The 6,443-nt window shown below is 39.9% G+C and overlaps 1 pseudogene; it reads right to left on the bottom strand.

The window, feature by feature from the left end:
* Positions 1-3,623: 3,623 nt before the first annotated feature.
* LOC101437732 (heat shock protein HSP 90-beta pseudogene) lies at positions 3,624-6,001 on the bottom strand (annotated as a pseudogene).
* Between the last annotated feature and the right edge of the window lie 442 nt (positions 6,002-6,443).

Here is a 6,443-nt window from a genome sequence, read left to right as displayed (position 1 = left end):
TGAACTGCAATGATCAGTTCTCAAGTCCTTTGGCCCTCTGGTTGGGTTCAGTCAGTGATGATCCCCAGCAGAAGAAGTGAGGGAACAGAAGAGCAACTTGAGGTATTTATTCCCCTGCCTCCCTCTTTGCAAGGTCACCCAGAGTTCGCTGTGTCCCTTAACTGGAAATCTTCATTTTTCTCAGGGCCACTAATTCTACATAGTTCTCTTCTCTTTGTTCCTAGTAACTGCTCCCTCCTCTTACCTCTTGAAGAACTGAGCCTTGGTTATAGTGGCTCTCCTAAATTCACACTTTTGCAAATAGTTCCTTTGTAAATAATCTCTCCTCAAATTATTTAAGTTCAAGTGATTTCAAGTGGCCATCTGTTTCTTGTTAGAACTCTGACACACTCTGGATAAAATATGTATGTTCCTAAGTTTCTTTCATGTTTTCATGTTTGCCCAGATATATGATCCTCAACAATCAAGAAAAATAAGATTCCTTGAGAGCTGCAACTCCAGTACTGAAGCCTTCTTTCTCTAGGGCAAGGGTTGGCAAACTTTTTCTATAAAGGGCCAGATAATAAATATTTTAGGTTTTGAGAGCCATATAATCTCCATCACAACTACCAAACTCCACCATTTTGTCAAGAGCAAAAGGAGCCATAGACCAAGAGGTAAACTAATGGGCTTGCTCTTGATATTCAAGGAACTTCTCCTAAGGTATTATAATTCTGTAAAATATTTGCTGTAGGATTTTATGAAATACTCTGTATAGGGTCTAGGAGAATATTATTTGTAAACTTCATTTTACAGATTAAGAACCTGAAAATTATTGAGGTAAATGTCTTGTCATAAGTACCATTACTACACAGTGATGTAGTAGCCATAAACCTCTGCTATCAAATACTTTACTCCCTTTACCATGCAAACTTCTTTGAACAAGATTTTATGAAGACAATATTATCCTGGAAAACAGATTTTTGAGCAAGATTTTTGTTGGAAATCATACCATCTATGGCAGAAACATTTCTAGATGGGATGTATCACTATAAGATTGTATATATTATGGCGATAAAACTATAGGAAAGCATGTGTACAGGAAAGAATGGAATGTTTTGGGTATCTCCCTAACTGGGTTCCTTTGACATTATGTTGCTACTAAATCAAACCATTCCAAAGGCTGCCCCATCTTTAAATTTCCCAGTTCTAATTATTGTTAACCAGTTGGAGTTGGGCTTTCTGGTCTTGCAACTGAAAATATGCTAATTGACAACAAGAACTTTCTTCTATTTATTAATTAAGAAGCTAAAAGAGAATACTTAACAACCAGAAGTAATTGTACGTATAATACCATGGGTGTTTGTTACTTTCACCTAATTTTGCTCTTTAAATGCTGTAAGTTTTTCAAAAATAGATGAAAGTTCATTTTATATATTAAGTAAAACTCATTAAATATTTTAAATTATTCAGCTTATTATTAACTTGTAATATAACTTGTAGTATTTGTGTTGCTTAAAAATTACTCCTAATATAGGATAAAAGCATGTTATGTAATATTCATTTTATCATTCCATTATTATTATTTTTTTAACTAGTGGCTCTCAGGTAATGCTGCAGTGCTAACTTTGCTATTTAATAAAACAAATTTGGGGAAAGGGTGATTGCCATGGTTTTTACTTTGTTTGCTAACAAAGCAATAGTAATTCTGCTGAAATATTACTATTAACTCTTGTTATTCCAATTTTAAAAAGTGGGGCATTCTGGGGAAAAAAATATCCCAAATGTTTTTAATGTTTTGTCTAGTCAGTTCCCTTTGCTCTGTTAGAATCCCTAAGTCAATGAATGCAGTACTGATTTATTTCAAAGACCTGAAGGCTGGAAGCCTTGAGAGAGAATGAAAGGAAAGAAAGATTTTTCATAGACTGCATTAAGCCTCCAGGCATAGAAAATATATAAGTGAAAAGCACATCAGAGGCATCTTTGTTCCTTGCTAAAACATGTGGAAAATCACCCAATGGCTAGGGTGGAAAGGTATATTACCAATCAATGGAAAGATTTCTAATTTAAGCAGGATTTCTTATTTCTACTATAGTAAACTAAACTGTATATTGTGACCATGCAGTTGTTCTACTGCCAGGGCTCAGGTTGTCCACTTTGCCAGGTCCAATTACACAGGTCCTGGCTCGTGCACGGCAGGCAGACATTTGATAAATAGTTCAGCATTGACTGACTGGATGAATGAATTAATGGAAGACTGAAGACTGTAAAATTAGTTTAAATGTCCTTTTGATATAAGTTTTACTCCAACACTGCCCACTCAGGTGTGTTAAATATTTTGATTCCCTATTTTCAATTACAAAAAATAAATAGGGTAGTAAAAAGTAATGAATTCAAAGAGTGTTTTACTGCTGCTGTCATTTAATACTTTACTTGATATATTAAATTATGTCCATAGATCCCGTCGTAAATAAAACTTACATGGCAATAGCAGTATTTATTGAATTCTTACTGAGTTATATCCTTTACATGGAATTTTTTTTTTTTAAGATTTTATTTATTTATTTAATTTCCCCCCCCTCCCCTGGTTGTCTGTTCTTGGTGTCTATTTGCTGCGTCTTGTTTCTTTGTCCGGTTCTGTTGTCGTCAGCTGCACGGGAAGTGTGGGCGGTGCCATTCCTGGGCAGGCTGCTCTTTCTTTTCACGCTGGGCGGCTTTCCTCACGGGCGCACTCTTTGCGCCCCTTGCGTGGCACGGCACTCCTTGCGCGCATCAGCACTGCGCATGGCCAGTTCCACACGGGTCAAGAAGGCCCGGGGTTTGAACCGTGGACCTCCCATATGGTAGACGGACGCCCTAACCACTGGGCCAAAGTCCGTGAAATTAATCCTCACAGTGCCTTTCTAGGTAAGTAGTATTCTTTCCTCGTTTTGCAGACAGGAAAACTAAAGATTAGAATTTACTTCTCAAAGGTCCAAATTCAAGCCATCCCCTTTCTATGCCAAAGTCCTTTCTCTTAACCATTAAGCTATATTGCCTCTCTGTCCATATAAAATGTATGGGTTTGCTCAGAAGGAAAACAAGGATGTTAATGATCCTTTTACAAAAGGATTTTTTTACCTAGTGACAGGATACATTCCAGTCTTTTAATGTAACAAGCATTCCTCATTCATTCAAATGCTTTTCAGTTATAGTTCAATTTGCATGCTCTTCAACTGTAACAACTCTTGAGAATACAAGTACATGAAAAGAGATCCATAAATTATACACCATTAATGATAGTGTTTTTATGTTTGAAAGACAACTGCTTGAACTTAAAAACAAATTAGTACCCTATATTTGTTTCCAACCATAACTATAAAAAAGATTTATAAGTATATATTTAAAACTTTTTTTGGTACAAAATGGCATCTTCTTTATTTGTACTTTAATTTCAGAACAAAATAAACAAAAATGCAATACACAACATCCAATCCTTTGCCAAATGGGATGAGGACCTTGTATCTTGCCTTAGACACAAAAATGGGAGAGAAAAAAACCAATAGACTTCAGTAGATGGAACCAGGTGGGACACGGCCACTCAGGCTGCAGTGGGAGCCAGGGGAATACTATACAGTGGGTACAAGATTTGTGGATAGAATCTCCTAATCTATGTCTTCCATGTGAGATGCATCTTCATCATCCTCAAAGAGAGGGTTGGATCTCATCAGAAAGAGCAGCACCGGATTCCTCTGCTGTCATTTCATTTTCATCATTGACAAAGCCTAGCTTGATCATGTGGTAGATGCAGTTTGAGTGAGTCTGGGGATCCTCAAGGGAGAAGCCAAAGAAGAGCAGTGCAGTTTCAAACAATAGGATCTTGACTATCTTGTCTTCTTGTCTGCCTCAACATTCGCTGCAGTGTCTCCACAATAGGGTTGTCTGGGTTGATCTCCAGGTGCTTTTTGACCATTGTCTAGCTCATTGTAGAGTTGTCCCAAAGTGCTGTGCTTTCATGATCTGCTCCATGCTGGCTGCCAGCCATATGTGCTAGTTACAATTCAACAGTGTGAAGACACAAGCCTATTGGAGATCGTCACCTTCTCAAACTTTTTATCCAAGATTTCCTTTATTAGCTTGCAGAGTTTCTCAAACTTAGCTTTGCTCTCCTCCATTTTCATCTTCTCCTCCTCATCCTCAGGTAGCTTTAATCCCTCCTTGGTAATCAAGACCAGGCTCCTCTGATCAAACTTCTTGAGCTGCTGTACGCAGTACTCATTGATAGGCTCAGTCATATACACCACCTCAAATCCCCACTTCTGCTCTCGCTCCACAAAAGCAGAGTTGGTCACCTGCTCTTTGCTCTCACCAGTGATATAATAGAATGACTTCTGGGTCTCCTCCATGCAAGAGACATATTCAGAAACAGAAGTCATCTCATCTCCAGACTGGGAAGTGTAATAGCACAACAGCTCAGAAAAGCATCCTCAGTTAGTGGAATCCTTGTGGATGCCAAGCTTCAATTTTTTTAGAGGATGTTTTGTAGAATTTCTTGTAGTTCTCTTTGTCTTCCACTAGCTCAGAAAAGAGTTCAAGGCACTTTTTGACAATGTTTTTGCAAATCACCTTCAAGATTTTGCTTTGCTGCAACATTTCTCATGAGATGTTCAGGGGCAGGTCCACAGATGAAGTTGAGATACTCTGGTATCAATTCATCACAGCTGTCCATGATAAACACATGATGGACATAAAGTTTGTTTTTATTCTTTTTCTTCCTGTTCTCAAAGAAAGAGGTCAAGGGAGCCTGGTGGAGGATGAACAACAATGCCCTGAATTCCAACTGATCTTCTACAGAGAAGTGCTTGACTGCCATGTGGTCTTCCCAGTCATTGGTAAGGCTCTTGTAGACCTCTTCAATCTTGGGCTTCTCTTCATCATCCTTATCTTCTTCCTTCTCACCTTTCTCCTCCTTTTTCTCATCATCACTGATTTCCTCCTCTCATTCCTTCTCCAAAGAAAGGGGCATAGCCTATGAACTATATTTGTTTCTTTTTTTTTTTTAAATTTCTCTCCCCGTCCCTGCCCCACCCCCCCAGGTTGTCTGCTCTCTGTGTCCATTCACTGTGTTCTTCTGTGCCCACTTGTATTCTTGTCAGCGGCATCAGGAATCTCTGTCTCATTTTGTTGTATCATCTTGCTGCGTCAGCTCTCCGTGTGTGCGGCCCCACTCCTGGGCAGGTTGTGCTTTTTTCACGCTGGGCGGCTCTCCTTACAGGGCACATTCCTTACGCGTGGGGATCCCTTATATGGGGGACACCCCTGTGTGGCATGGCACTCCTTGCGTGCATCAGCACTGCGTGTGGGCCAGCTCATCACATGGGTCAGGAGGCCCTGGGTTTGAACCTTGGACCTCCCATGTGGTAGGCAGATGCCCTATCCGTTGGGCCAAATCCGCTTCCCTGTGAGTATTTCTTAACCACTTCTTTGACCCATCTCTCCTCTAAGTACTCTGTCTGGTCTTCTTTAAGGTGCAAGCTCACTTTGGAACCCCAGCCAATAGGCTCCCCATGGTCTGCATGAACAGTGAAGGAACCCCCAGTGGAAGACTCCCAGGTATACTGCTCATCATCACTGTGGTTTGTGATCACAACCACCTTCTCTGCCACCAAATAGGCAGAACAGAAGCCAAGACCAAATTGCTCAATCACGGAGATGTCTGTATCAGCCTGCAGTGCCTCCATAAATGCCTTGGTACCAGATGTGGCAGTGGTTCCCAAGTTATTTTTGAGATCAGTCTTGGTCATGCCAATGCCTGTGTCTTCCAGAATCAGAGTATCCTTCTGGGGATTGGAGATGATGTCAATTTTCAGCTCTGTACGACTGTCGAATTTAGAGGGGTTTGTCAGGTCTCATAGCGAATCTTGTCCAGTGCATCAGAAGCATTAGAAATCAGCTCCCAAAGGAAAATTTCCTTTTTGGAATAGAACGTATTAATGATGAGAGACATAAGTTGGACAATCTCCACCTCCTCCTCTCCAGGCATCTTGAACAGAACGAGCTGCTAGTACCAGAGAGCACGGTGGGCAAAGACAGTGTCCGGCTCCCAGGAGGCAGAAAGGCTGCAGTGGGGTGACTCAAGAGAGCTCTTAAAACTTTTATTATAGAAATTAAATATACCCCATGTACCCATTACCCAGCTTCAAAAAATTATCAAACGTTTTCCAATCTACAGATATATTATTGAAATATTGGTAAAAAGAAATGAGGAGATATTGAGAGAAAAAAGGGCATTATTAATAATTCTAACAGGACAACAGGCATAATCCAAGACTGTACTGGGAAAGCCACGGCCTGTGGTTACTCTAGGCCTAATTCACTTTTGTAATAACACACCCACATAAAAGACCATGTGAGTCAAAGTAGTTCTGATGTGAAAAAAGACACACATCTCTTATAAAAGATTTTTTTATATTCATTATGTGGAA

Source organism: Dasypus novemcinctus, chromosome 14 (genome assembly GCF_030445035.2).
Source record: "Dasypus novemcinctus isolate mDasNov1 chromosome 14, mDasNov1.1.hap2, whole genome shotgun sequence".
Classification (NCBI taxonomy): domain Eukaryota; kingdom Metazoa; phylum Chordata; class Mammalia; order Cingulata; family Dasypodidae; genus Dasypus; species Dasypus novemcinctus.
Note: the sequence above shows the minus strand (reverse complement) of the source record. Positions and strands in the feature narration are given on the sequence as shown.